Raw genomic sequence first — 13,893 nt, 5'->3', positions numbered from 1 at the left:
ACCCTTGAACGTTAGCACATATTGGGTCACTAGACGACACAAGAAACTCTGGCAGAGAATTTTGCAAAAGGACCTGCAGAACTGCACGCAGAAATGAAACATTCTGATCGCGCAAAAACATGAACCTTGAAACAATCTGACGGATGAACTAGTGGGACAGCCTCAGACCTCCACTACGAACAGAGCGAAACAAATTTGTACGGGAAGAGCGCACCCAGCACGAACTCCAAATAAAAACTGGAAAAACTCTGTGCAGTTTCTGCACGTTAAGGTGCGACATAGGCAACGCTTGTAATATATACCAAATTTTCGCGATCAAAAATAAGTTACAGACAGCGGCGCGCGCAAACATAGATAAATCGCGACCCCTCCAACCCTCCGCTTTTGCCCTCGCCCTATCAGTCTTTTCATTCCACACTTGAGTAGTGTCTCGGTAGTGTTCGAGGGGCACACCGAGATACTTCGCCGGCAAGGCTGTCCACTGGACGCTCAAAAAGATCCCAGGCGCAGTGGCCCAGTTACCGTGCCAGAACCCTGCACATTTGCCCCAGTTTATTACACTATACCAGTTTGCCTGCAAAAGGCAGCCGCGACTCTGACAACTTCACGCAAACTGTCATGGTCAGTACAAAAAAACTGCTATATCGTCCACGTAAGAAAGGATTTTAACTTCGGATGACTCTAATTTAAAACCTCGTATGGATTCGTTATGAAGAAGCTTTGAACAAAGGGGTTCTAAATAAATCGTGAAAAACAAAGGGTATAGAGGACAACCTTGCCTCACAAAAGAGCTGACTTCGACACTTTCACTGACATTCTTATTAACAACAATTGATGTCGTACAGTTCGCGTAAGCCATTTTTAAGCAATCTAAAATAACAGAACCGACGTTTGCGTGTTCCAAAATACAAAAAAGGACATGATGCGACACACGATCAAACGCCTTCTCTAGGTCTAGTTGCAGCATTGCAACACGACCCTCGAAGGCGTCGCAACATTCTAAAAAGCTTCGAGCAACATGGATGTTCGTGCATATAGTACGACCCTTTATGCCGCAAGTCTGATGCGGTCCGACCAGGGATGTGATAACGCTTTGCACCCGTCTGGCTAAGACTTTCATATATATTTTGTAGTCGACGTTCGTAAGACTTATTGTTCTGTAAGACGAAACGGATAAAAGTTTGACTCGGTCGTCGGACTTTGGGACTACTACAATATGGGACTTTAGAAAAGATGGCGGCAACAAAGATTTTCGTACGCCTCCTACAGTACCTCGTACAAAGCATCGGCGGCTTCCTTTCTAAATGTTTTATAGAAATCGACACAGAGCCCATCCGGTCCGGGAGCTTTACTATTGGTTAAGGCCTCGATTGCCGCTTCCAACTCACTAACGCTGATAGTCGCTTCTAACCCTTCTCGTACATGCCCTTCAAGCCTGGGCATGAGTGTCAAAAATTCACTTTCAAGCCCAGTACCTTTCTTAACGCACTCACCAAGCAACTCGCGGTAATGTTCAACAAAAGCTCGCTCGATTGTCTTCTAATCGCGTGTTATCAGATTACCGTAACGAATTTCTTTTATCTCATTTCAATGAGCATGCCTTTTCTCATCGCTCAGCGCACGCTTCGTTGGCCTTTCGCCCAGCCACAGCTTTTCTGATCGCGATCGCACGATAGCCGCTCGGTATCTTTCACAATCGAGTATTTCGAGCTGATTTTTTATATCTCTAATTTATTTTTCAAACTCGCCCGGCTTCGCGCCGTCTTCCTTTAAAAGAAAATTTAACTGGCTCCGTAGCTTTCCCTCTTTCTGCCGCTTTTGATAATTAATAATACTGCTGCTTTCAATGGCCAGTGAGCTTTACGTCTTCTTTAAAAAGCTCCCACATTGTCGGCTCATCCTCGCTGAACTTTCTGAACAAGCCATCAACTTTTTCTCTGAATACTTCATCGTTCACAAGACCACTGTTCATCTTCCAGAGCGACCAATTCCACCTTGGCTTCCTAACTTTGTTGCCAAGGGTGAACATGACTAAAGCGAGGTCACTGAAAGAAACAGGCAATACGGAATAATGATCGCATAACGGGACAAGGTCGAGCGAGACATAGGCCCTGTCGAGACGAGCATGACTGGAGCCTTGAAAATGTGTAAAATGGACGCTGTTTTTTGAGGATACGTCTGCAATGTCCTCCAATGAATTATCCGCGACAACATCATTTAAATAAAAAGCACTTTGGTCGCGAACTCGGGTCATATTCGCACGATCTTCAGGCGCGCAGACGCAATTAAAGTCCCCAAGGAAAATAACAACCTTATTGCAGTTAAGACACTCACTTACTCCTTCAAAAAAAAAAAGAACTTGCGCTCACGTTCGCTGGTTGGTGCATAGACACAAATGACGCGCCACTCAATATTCGAAAACAAAAAATCGCAGTCTCGACAACATCCAGAGACCAACAAATAAACAAACAACATCCCCCCGATGTTCCCACAGCGTGCGAAACAAATACATTAAAAAGAGTTCGGAAAGGTTGCTCCATACGATCTGTCTGTTCTAGACTCTCGACTTTTGTTTCCTGAATGGCGATGATGTCTAGCTCGTTCTCGGCGGACAGTCGACTTGGGTGGTACTGCCGACGCCTCGCTGCAAGCCCGCCGACATTAAGAGTCGCAACACGCAATGGCGCTTCTAACATCATCGCCATTCAGGATGGGAGACAGACCGTATGGCGCTTACCTCGGAACGGACATGCGCGACGTCCCGTGTTGACGCAGGCTGGCGTCTGTCCTCTAAAGGCTCCGATTCCGAGGCCCTAGGCTGACTCCGGCGCGGGCACTCACGGGGGCGGCTTGGCCGCCCTCCTGTCTTTCGCAGGAATGTCAGGCTTGAAGGGGCCCACGTCGCTTCTACATAGGGGCCGCCTTTGAAAGCGAGTCCTCCTCCGTCTTCTCGGTTGGGTCAGTACCGTCGTCGTCGTGCGTCCTTTTCGCCGCAGAGCTGCCTGCCGAGGCGTCAGCGTCGGCCATAGGCACGTCGTCGGGCCGCCCCTCACCGGCGACGTCCCCAACAGCAACCCGCGCACCAGGCGGTGCAAGCGTCTCCGCCGCCGGTAGCTCCCGTTGCCCAGCTTGCTTCTTCTCCTCCGCCCTTGGTGCCGCGTCTTCCGGTCTCGAGACCCAGCCGCCTTTAGGTTGAGAGGAGTCGTTCACCACAGGACTCTCGTTGCCCGGAGAACCCTTGGCGGCCTCCTCGGCCTCAGCCTCATCCATGAGGAGCACAGATTTCTCCAAGCCCCCCACGGGCGCAGCAGCCGCCGCGTACGACCGGACGCATTGGGCGCCCTCATGGCCAAACCGGCGGCAGACGCTGCACCTCGGGACACGGCACTCCTTGCGGATGTGCCCCGTCCGCTGGCACCGGAGACAGAGCGGTGCCCTGCCAGGGACGACGACGAGGACCAACTCGCCACTTACATGAAGCTGGTGCGGGATGTCATCCAGGGTGATTCCAGCCTTGAGGCGCAGCACCGCCGTGCGCGTCATGGTGCCGACGCTCTGGCAGCCGTCGACGCGCGACTTCTCCCTGGCCACCTCGGTGGCCTTGCCGTACGGCGCCAGTGCCACCTTCACATCGTCGTCGGCCACGTTGAAGAGGAGCCAGTGCAGCTTCACACGGATGTCCTGGTGGCAGGGGTCGCCGACGACGCAGCGGCGGCCCTTGACCGTCAGCTCCGGTGTTTCCAGGATCCTCTTTTTTTCCCACGGCAGACTTGAACGTTACCGCCCACACGTGGTTCATCTGATACGCCCCGAGGCCAGAGACCTCAGGGAGCGCACCCAGACAAACCAACGCGTCGCGGAAATCTTCGATGCGGTACGGCCGCATCGCAGATTTCCTTCGATGCGGTATTTGAAACAACAGACCCGGTTGGCAGGGGAGGCAGCATGACCTGGTAATCTTCGTTATCGGTAGCCCTGATACCGCGGCCGGCGTGGGCCGCTGACACCGCTCCTTCGGAGCCAGACATCTCACGTCCGTACGCTTCGGCGGCCGGAAGTGGAACTACTCATTAGGCAACGCGGACGGACGCAATTAGCACTCCTGCTGTAACAGCAGAACATACAAGCACATTCAAAATAACACTACAGTGCAAAAGACTTTTCCACAAATGCAATGCCATCTAGTAGCTCAACTATCAGTCTAAATTTGTGGATGCTGATGGAGGTTAAAATCACGGTGTAAGACAGGTGAGGTTAAAATCAGGTGAGGACAGCGCGCCTCTCGCGCAGTGCAGATAAAGTTTGCTTTTCCCTCTCTTTCTCACTATGGTTTCAAGCGGCGCCGGCAGATGACTCGTCGACCCGTGGGCACGGCAAAGACGGCTCGTGCCGCCTCATGCTCCACACGCCAGAGCCGTATATGTAGAGAGTTTGGCCATTCATTGGGAAGTATAGGAGACAAATAAGGAGGTGCTATTGGCCGAAAGCGGCTGGGCGTGTTCCAGGGCGTCTTCAGAAATTTGAATGTGACCAACCATAAGCCAGAAATAATACCCTGACGGTGGTCGCAAGAAACAAACCTGATAACTGCATTGGAGTAACTCTCGATGGCTGAAAATATGGTACAAGTGATGTTTCAATCACGCCCGTTCAAAATGATGGTGGAAGAGTGCGACTAGCGGAACGATCGGCATAGTCCGGGAATCTGCCGTCCGAGCGGTCACACTCTGTCCGCGCAAAACAGAGTTGAGCGGCGCATTCAGTTCTTACATCTTTTTGCATGATCATGATCAAAACAACACGTGCACCCTATTTTACACCACAAAGAGTTATTACACTTCACTCTTACGCGCCCATTAAAACCATTTACGAACATAGACCTTTGATCAGAACTGTTTCTGACTACCACCACTAGGGGATTTTTTTCGGCTTCTGGTTGGTCAAGAGAGCATGCCGAGCCCTATTTCCGAGTCTGGTGCACGCCCTGGCTCTGCCCGCGCCTCCCATTGACCAAACTCTCTACATATACGGCTCTGCCACACGCGCAGAGCTGCTCCAGCGAGGTTGTCACTCGTGCAGAAAGACCACGGTGTACCGGGGTGTCATGGCAACGAGATAATTGTTTTTCGCTCTCACACTGTTTCGCCGTTTGGCGGCCGGCGACACTGTGGCACCGCTTGGTGGCCGCGGAATAATGCAGCCTTTGGGATGCCCGTGAAAGAACATTACCTGATTCCTCGCGCCACGCGTTCAGCCCCGCCATGTCTAAAGTCACTGGATCCTGGGAAAGTAACGCCAAGCTCCCCGTGTGGTCGCCATCTTGGTCCGTGAAATGAGCAATTTCTCCTTGACCCCTCCGTTCTTGGTGAGCCGATTTAGATCCGCTGGTGACGGGTAGCTTTATGTAGTGGATTTTTTGTATACCGAGATTTCGCTATCCACACACCGGCGAAACGAGCGTACACCTTCGTACCACCACCAGATGCTGTCTCAGTGCTTGGAGGCACTGAAAAATAAGCTTACTGTATTGAAATACTCAAGAAGAACAATACAATTGTAAGAGATCCATGGAGATGGGCATGAATAATAAGTTGATTGCATACAAAGTGCCAAAGACCCTTATATTGGCGAGGAACGCCTCCAGTACGATGATGCTCTATGGTAATCTTGACGCGACTGGTTTAGAACGACCCTCTGGAAGCTTCGAAGATTGAAATGGACCAAGATGGCGATTTCCATGGCAACATAGACCGATTAGCCAATCGCCTTGCTAGGTTTGGGTCGTCTGTATGTTAGTATCCGTTTGTGTCCGGCTAGCAGGCAGGGAAGGCAATGACGCTACTTTCCCAGGATCCAGTGACTTTAGCCATGTCCTCACCTAAAGAGTGTATCTTACACCGTGGTTAAAATCCAGTACCTACCAGTCAACGGCAGACGTACGAAAGTTACGGTGTCCTTCGATGTAGAGTTCTTTCTCTATTTGTTTCAGTTTCTGGTGTTAAGAAATTACCTCTTGGTTCGAGACATGACGCCCTCCAAAGCGTAGAGCATAGAAGCTTATAAGACTCGTCATGGTGACATCAAACAACAATACAGCGAACGTATATATATCGTCACGAATCTTCAGGCTCGTCTTCAAATGCTTGTTTCACCAGCCATCAAAGGCCGCCATTATAGTATTTACCAACGTCACGAGAACAACTAAGTTGGTAAACTTCCATAGAGCCTGCCCTGAAAAAGTGGCACCGATCCGTATATGACTGGGACGCCCGGCACTGGGCGTCCCAGCGAGTTCCCGGGATGCTGCCAGCACAAATCCCCAGCGTAGTACCAGTAACGCAATAAGATACCAGCAAGACCCCAGGCTAGCGGCCTCAAGCCATACAGTTCCCGGTATGCTTGAGAACCGAGCAAATGGCGATCGCAACGCCGCCATTTCTCCCGCAGTGGCCACTCGGGGAACTGGACTTTTGCTTGTAATCGCGACTCCAGCGACCTATAGGGGGCGCCACCACCAAACAAACATGGCGGCTGAGTCCAGGTCGCGTCGGCTCGGCCGGGCCGCCTGAACAGGTGGCGCGCTCAATTTTAACAGATTTTCTTTCGTTTAATACCCAATTTTATAGGTATTTGAACTCAGACGGTTAAGTGTAGCCGGTGCACATAAACTTGCAAAGCATAGCTTTGTTTTCCCGGTGTTTTTTGTTCTTTTCATGTCAAACTTTCGTTTCGGAAATTTCGTTCAAAACCGAAACTATGGGCTCCGGAGAGACATTAATAGGCTCTAATCAGTTTTGATCATCTAAGGAAAGCGGCGATGACTACAGAATTGTTGCACCGAGAGTAATTTTCAGCTAACCCGCATATCTCGACAATGCGACTTATCTGTCCGCGAAATCGAGCTTGTGTGCGTATCCGCGTTTAAGAAACAGCTCCAGTCGTCTGCTCGGTCAACAACACAGGCTGCAGGAAAATTACGAAAATTAAACAAACGCTTCTTGAGCCAAGGACCACGTTAATCCGCCGGCGTCCCACTAAGCAGCTGATACTCGTATTTCATTCAGGTTTTAGTAGCAATCAAGAAGTCATTTTGACGGGCGGGTTATGTATTATATTACGTGCTATGGGGGGTCCCACTAAAGTGATATTAGTATATTCTTCGGGTTGAAATATGAGCTTAGTTGACTTGCTATTAGTTGAACTGCTGAATAAAATCATATTTGACAGACAGAGATACTATTTAAACTTAGCCAAATGGTTCTATAGCCGGCAGCACGGAGACAAGCTGACGAGAGTCTTCATCGGAGATTCACGCGGAACCTCTCTGCATTGAACTCTGCTTCGAATCTTGAACGGAGAAAATGAGCATTTTTTGTGGCCGGTCAACCTGACCAATCTAGACGTATATTGCTGCTGGCTTCGACGGGGGTATAATATAAATATTGAAAGCACGATAGACCAAAAAATGCTGTGACAGCTTCTAACGTTGCGAGACTCGTCCCCCACCTTTTGAAAACAGATAATTTCCCTCATTCATCATTTGCAGCGAGCAGGTTTTCCTGAATCAAGTAATCAGCCGAACTCCTCCAGTGCGGTCCAGAGGCTTTTTCGGCGAAAAGCAGCCAAGATGAATAGCCAACGCACCGACCGGCGTGGGCGGCTAAAACTTGAAGCTAACCGAACACAACCAAACCCAAGAAAAGCAGCTAGCGAACCTTTTCATTCACTTGACTGCAACATTGATGTTCCCTCCACTGAAATCCCTCGTCTGTCGTCCTCAGTCCACTGTTCTGCATGCTTATAAGAAAATCACTTATCTGTTACAAAGTATTCGTCACTTTGAATGTGATTCGAGACACACAAGAAATCAAAACGTTTTTCCGTGATTCCTCCTCATTCAAGAAATCGAAAGCACGCGACCGTGTGCTGTGGAGTAAACGGGCTTTCAAACACGTAATAGAAGACATTCTACTGAGGCTTCACCACACTAATGATCGCTCGGGCAAACTTAAGAAATATTCGGACCTTCGTCAAATTACATTGTTCGCCACCGCGCCGACAACACGTGTCCGCGAAAGCCACCAGAGACGCGGATGGGCGCGGAGCGACCTGGTCCGGCTGGTTCCCGGTTTTCCCGCTTGGTGGCGTCCGTTTTGCTGGAGTCGCGAATTGGTTCGGGAGTATCGCATTCGATAACGTCCACTGTTACTGTTTTATTTTGGCTTTAATTGGCCATATTGACGCCGAAACATATAAACGGTGGAAACGTTTTCAGGGATGCCACCTCCGTCTCTCGAGCGGACGCGCCACGAATTACCACCGAAGTTAAGACGCGCCCAGGTCAGGACGTGCTACCTGAAATCACCGAAAAAATAAATACAAAAAAAAAGTCAAGGGAGAGTTTTTTGGGTGGGACGTTGTTAAAGGGGGGACCGCTGACCGATCGATAGGTCCACGCAATGGTAGAAATTTTTCCAATGAAGAGAGACAGAGACGCATCTTGGAAACACAAAGAAACTTTAATTTAGGGGTAGGCAGAAAGATACATACACTCTGCACAAATAGCTTCTGAAATATTGGTTGGAACGCTTATGAGAACAGGGTTTACAAATCTAGGTGTGTGGAGGCTTATGCAGTTACTAATGAAGATGGTGCGGAAAGTCTCATCTGACGAGTCGATGGTTCACGACGTCTCCCTGCGCGGTCCGTCCAAGGTGGAGGAGTTCCGGCGGTCGGCTGGTTCGCTATGGACGGGGCCTTCTGGCCTCGCACCCACTTCTCCAGCTGACACGCTCAGACACAGCGGACTCCGTCCTGTACTTGGCGTGGGGTCATCGACAGTGGCCTCGTCGCCCGCTCGACGACGCGATGCGACCGTTCGCCTCCGAATCTCTTCTCGCACTCCCCTTTGTTCCTCGCACTCAAACCTATGTTCGCACACCAAGCGTGGAAGTTCCCCTCTCCCAGACGGTCATTGTTCTGCGGATCTGCCCTTTGGCCCTAAAAGCAGTTTGCACTCCAAACCCAAACATTCCCTGCCGTTTAAAGTGGCACAACTCCGCTAGGTTCAAAGACCTCATGTTATATTGTTGTGCAGTGGCGTAGTAACGGGGGGGGGGGGGGGGGAGGGGGGGCGTGGGCCCCGTGTACCAGGAGTGTCAGTCACGAGGGGGGGTGCCACTTATGGCGGCAATCCCCCCCGGCTTGACTGGTTCGTAAGTGGCAAAGAATGTGTAGACGGATGAGGTCACCACTCATCCATCACGAACGTGTGGGGTGCAGAGTCGCAAAACTGGCTTGGCTCGCGCAAAGTCAACGCGCACTGGCGGAAAAAAGAAGCGCGGAAAGTGCGGGAGCACTCGAGAAAGAGCTGTGCCCGGGCACGCCGAGCCAACGCCACCTAGTCTACGCCAAACCCAGCGCAACACGACGCTGGCTTGCGCCGACCACGGCCGGAGTGCGCCGAGACAGCGAGAGAAGGCGCCAGACGAAGAAGAAAAAAATCACACGAAGGTCTTACACGAAGGGAGTCGCGGGGAGGGGGTAAACGTGTTGAATAAACTCTCAACGTGTCGCCTCCCTCACCCTGAGGGGGAAGTGCCGAGAGGGGTGCTGGCGAAAGGCTTCTTTCTGCTCAGCAAGCTCCCTCGTTCTCTCACCCCGCCGTAAGTTCTAGAAGCGCGTCGCTCGCCGTCGGGAGGCGGTTACAATGTAGTGTTCTGGCAAGTGAATTCGTAATGTTGTGACGGCGACGGCGTTTCCCTGTTGCCACAGCGTGCCATGACTGGAGGCCGTCGAGCTTCCGGAAATCTGTGTGGAAGGACTGGCTTCAGCGCCGCAGTGTGCCGTATGCCAACGATTGTTTGATTGCATTACTTTCCATTTTAAGGCGTGCGGTTTAGAGGCTCGCTTTAGCTACTACATCTTACCGAATTGCCTCGAAACTCTGTTTAGAGAAAATGGCGGCCACCGGCATGCTGTTGCTTGCCGAATCGTTAGCGGTGAACCCTTGGCGGTGCACGCTCGAGCTTGATATTATATCATATTTTCCCGGAGCGACACCGAGGGTGACCACAAGGTCTGTTTCGAAGCCTAGCTTGCCGCCGTGTACAGACCGCATTTCTCTAAACTGAGCCTTCACGTTCTCTAAACCAGAGGTGTGCAAAGGGAGGGTCGTAGGACAATGTCTGGGGGTCGCGGGGTATCAGGGAGCCGTCGAGGTGCCGATGGCGCTTTGACACTGCTTCAAATATTTTACTGCCAAGTTTCCTATTGAAAATTCCATCAAGGTACGTAATTTGGGACACTGACTGCCAGTCAGCAGCCTTGGTGGAACGTGATGGACCATCAGACGTCATCTGATGGTCCATCAGATGACGTGTGACTGCCACTGCCAAGGGAATTTCATCAACAAGGGCAGCATTTATATAAGAGTAAAGCTATACGCACTCATAAATATCGCCAAATGCCTCGATAAAACAAAATTTTCGAGAAAAAAAAAAAAGCAAGACCACCGCGGATCGAACCCGCGACCACTTGCGTCCAAATCGGACACCGTAACCGCTATGCTACGCCGTGTCTTGTTTGTTTTTTTCTTTATTGCGTGGAAGAAGAAACGATGGGATCACAACGTTGTCGTTCAGGGTACACTTTACACAATCATATTACACATGTTAGACCTCTCTAATGTCTACAAGACTGTTAAACAGAGGCAGCCAGTCAGGTACTACAGTTTAAATATCATACACGCTTTAGACGCGGATAACAAGTTCAATGAAATGTAGGCGTACTGTTTTTGGATGCAAATTCTCATTCCTTATGTCGAGGCGGGACTTCCACATGCTATACAATGCCAGGAGCATTACAATGTCATACAAAAAGTTATCTCGAGATGATACAGGCAGGAAACGAATTGAATAGGGTGTAATATCAATATCCTTTTTTAGAGTGCGCTGCAGAACATCCCAGAAAAAAATGGCATCCCAACAGTGAATAAAAATATGTTCAATTGTTTCAGGCGTTTTACACAATGTACAGTTTGTTGACCACGGGACGAATATTCCTTTCTCTTCTAGCCACACTTTCGTGGGTAACACTGAACAATGTAATTTGAAAAAGAAAGTTTTCGCTGCAGGGGGGATGGACATCTTCTTTACCCGGCGCAGTACATCGCGTTGGGAAACGTCGCTAAACATTGAGCGGTAAATTGGCATTGGAAATAAGATATTCACAAGATCTCTTGTCAACTTTTTACGTGAAACAATCACTAAATATTCTTTTGAAAACCTTACTGATAAAAACTGAAAAGCATCGACTACTTCTCTAAGATATCCTACTAACAAACAGGTTTGGCCTCCCACGGTGGATACAATAAAGTCAGGTAGGTAATATGCCAGTCTATTCTGAATGACTTCACGAAGAAAAGGGTGCCCCTGGTCTCTTAGGAAAAGGAAACGCGAAACCAACTGACGTATAAATAAATGGGGAAGGCCAAGTCCACCATCTGATACACGACAGAACAAATTGTCACGGCGCATGTTTTCCCAAGTGGACTTCCATACTAAAACAGCAAAAACCCTGTGAAATTTTTGAATACTTGTTCGTGTACAGTGCAGTACTTGCAAGACATACCATACTTTAGCCGCCAAAAATATATTACAGATGGTCGAAAGTGCAAACACTGACAAATTCTTTTGTGACCAATTATTGGCTCGTCGTTTCAATTCAGTCGCAACTCCGGACCAGTAAGACGTGCTGTTTCGGTAGTGCTTCAATGGCACTCCTAGATAGTTACACGGAGTGCAGCTCCATCTATGCCTTCGCAGTGCTTGGGCGTCGTCGCCCAGGCTCCATGCCAGAATCCTCGACACTTTTCTAGATTTACCGAGGCTCCAGTGGCCTCACAGAATCTGCGAGTGAGATCCATGGCATGGGTCACGCTTTTCTTATCATTACAAAAATATGCGGCATCGTCGGCATATGCTAGAACTTTAATTTCAGTGTTGCTCAAAGTAAAGCCTTGTATTTTTCTACTTCTTATTATACTTTGGCACAAATGTTCTAGATATAGAGTGAAAAGTAATGGAGATAATGGACAGCCCTGTCGAACTGAAGAACAAATTGGGATGCTTGCTGTAACTTTGTTATTTATGATTAAGCGTGTAGAACAGTTTGTGTATGACATTTTAACGCCACGAAGTATCATATCACCAACGCCAATGTGCGACAAAATCATAAAAAGAACATTATGGCTAACACGGTCGAATGCTTTTGCGAGATCAACTTTCAGCATCGCTACCTGAGAGCTGCTGTTGGTGACACACTCTAATACGCTTCTGGCAATGTGAATATTTGTCTGAATCGACCTTCCATGAATCCCACACGTCTGGTGATCCCCGACTAACTCGCCGCAAATGATGCGCTGCAATCTATTTGTCAGTATTTTAGCAAATATTTTATAGTCCACATTGCATAATGTGATTGGTCGATAGCCAGTCACTTGTGAAAGTTTGTTTTGGTCATCTGTCTTTGGAATAAGAATAGTGTGTATGCAGAAATGAGGGCGGAAGACTTTTGTTTTTGTAGGCCTCTTGAAAAATCTCCTGCAAGATAGGACATAAAGTGTTTTTGCGAAGCTTATAAAATTCTGCAGTTATACCATCCGGTCCTGGGGTTTTGTTTGTTGGAAGGGCATCCGCAGCGTTTTCTACCTCAGCTAAACTGATCGCTTTTTCCAATTCTTTTGTGTGTTCTTTATCTAACTGGGGAAGCAATGTTACAAGTTCCTTTAGATATTCTATATCTGTGGACGCAATCTTTGTGCCGAATATCTTTTTGTAATGTTCAGAAAAGGCTTCGACTATAGCTTCGCTATTTCTAATAATCATGTTGTTTTACCTTATCTCTTTTATTTCTTTAGTCATCGCATATTTTTTCTCCTCCCCTATTACCTTTTTTGTTGGCTGCTCTCCCAAAAAATATTTTACAGCACGAGAACGTATAACAGCGCCTTGATAACGCTCTTGGTGAAATTTATTGAGCTCAGCTTTTATGCGGATAATATCTTCCAAACCCTGTCCAGAGTTTTGACATTCAAGTTGAACCAAGGCACGGAAATTACTTATCAGCGTCCTCTCGGTCTCATACTTTTGGAATTTTAAAACACTAGCTCTCTCAATTGCTATCTGTTTAAATTCTTGTTTAAAAAGCTCCCATTTAACAGATATATGTTCAGTTGTTCTTCCTTTTCGCTCAAAAAGATCGGTCACAGCTGCGACAAAGTTTTCATCTTTTAACAGTTGATTATTAAGTTTCCATACTTTCCAGTTTATACACTTTTTTCTTCGTTTCCTTCCAATTGTTATTGATACCATGCAATGGTCTGTGAAAAAAACTGGATCTACGGCATAACCATTTAAATTGTTAATAAGGTCTACTGAGCAGTAAATCCTATCAAGTCTTGCGTGTGATGTGTTTTGAAAATGGGTATATGGTAAGTGTTTTTCCTTTAGCTGAAATGCTGCGACATCAAAAATATTAGACTCGTCCGCAATGTCCTGTAGCAGTCGTTCACTTTTGTCAATTCGAAGTTTATATGGTGATCTGTCTGCTCCGTCGCAAACGCAGTTAAAGTCTCCAAGCAGAACTACCATTATATCACAAAGTAAATAAGGTCGCAGGTGATCAAAAAAAGTTACTCTAGCATTCACGTCATTCGGTGCATACACGCATATCAATCTCCACATTATGTCGGAAACTCCGAAGTCGCACATAATGAAGCGCCCGCAAAGGTCTGTCGTGACAGCTAAATCAGACAAATGAAAAGACTTTCTAATAAACAATAAACATCCTGCGGAGAGACCTACAGCATGGCTAACGCATACCTCGTAGTCG

The sequence above is a fragment of the Ixodes scapularis genome, unplaced genomic scaffold (assembly GCF_016920785.2).
Source record: "Ixodes scapularis isolate PalLabHiFi unplaced genomic scaffold, ASM1692078v2 PGA_scaffold1__304_contigs__length_218370807, whole genome shotgun sequence".
In the NCBI taxonomy this organism is placed as follows: Eukaryota; Metazoa; Arthropoda; class Arachnida; order Ixodida; family Ixodidae; genus Ixodes; species Ixodes scapularis.
Note: the sequence above shows the minus strand (reverse complement) of the source record.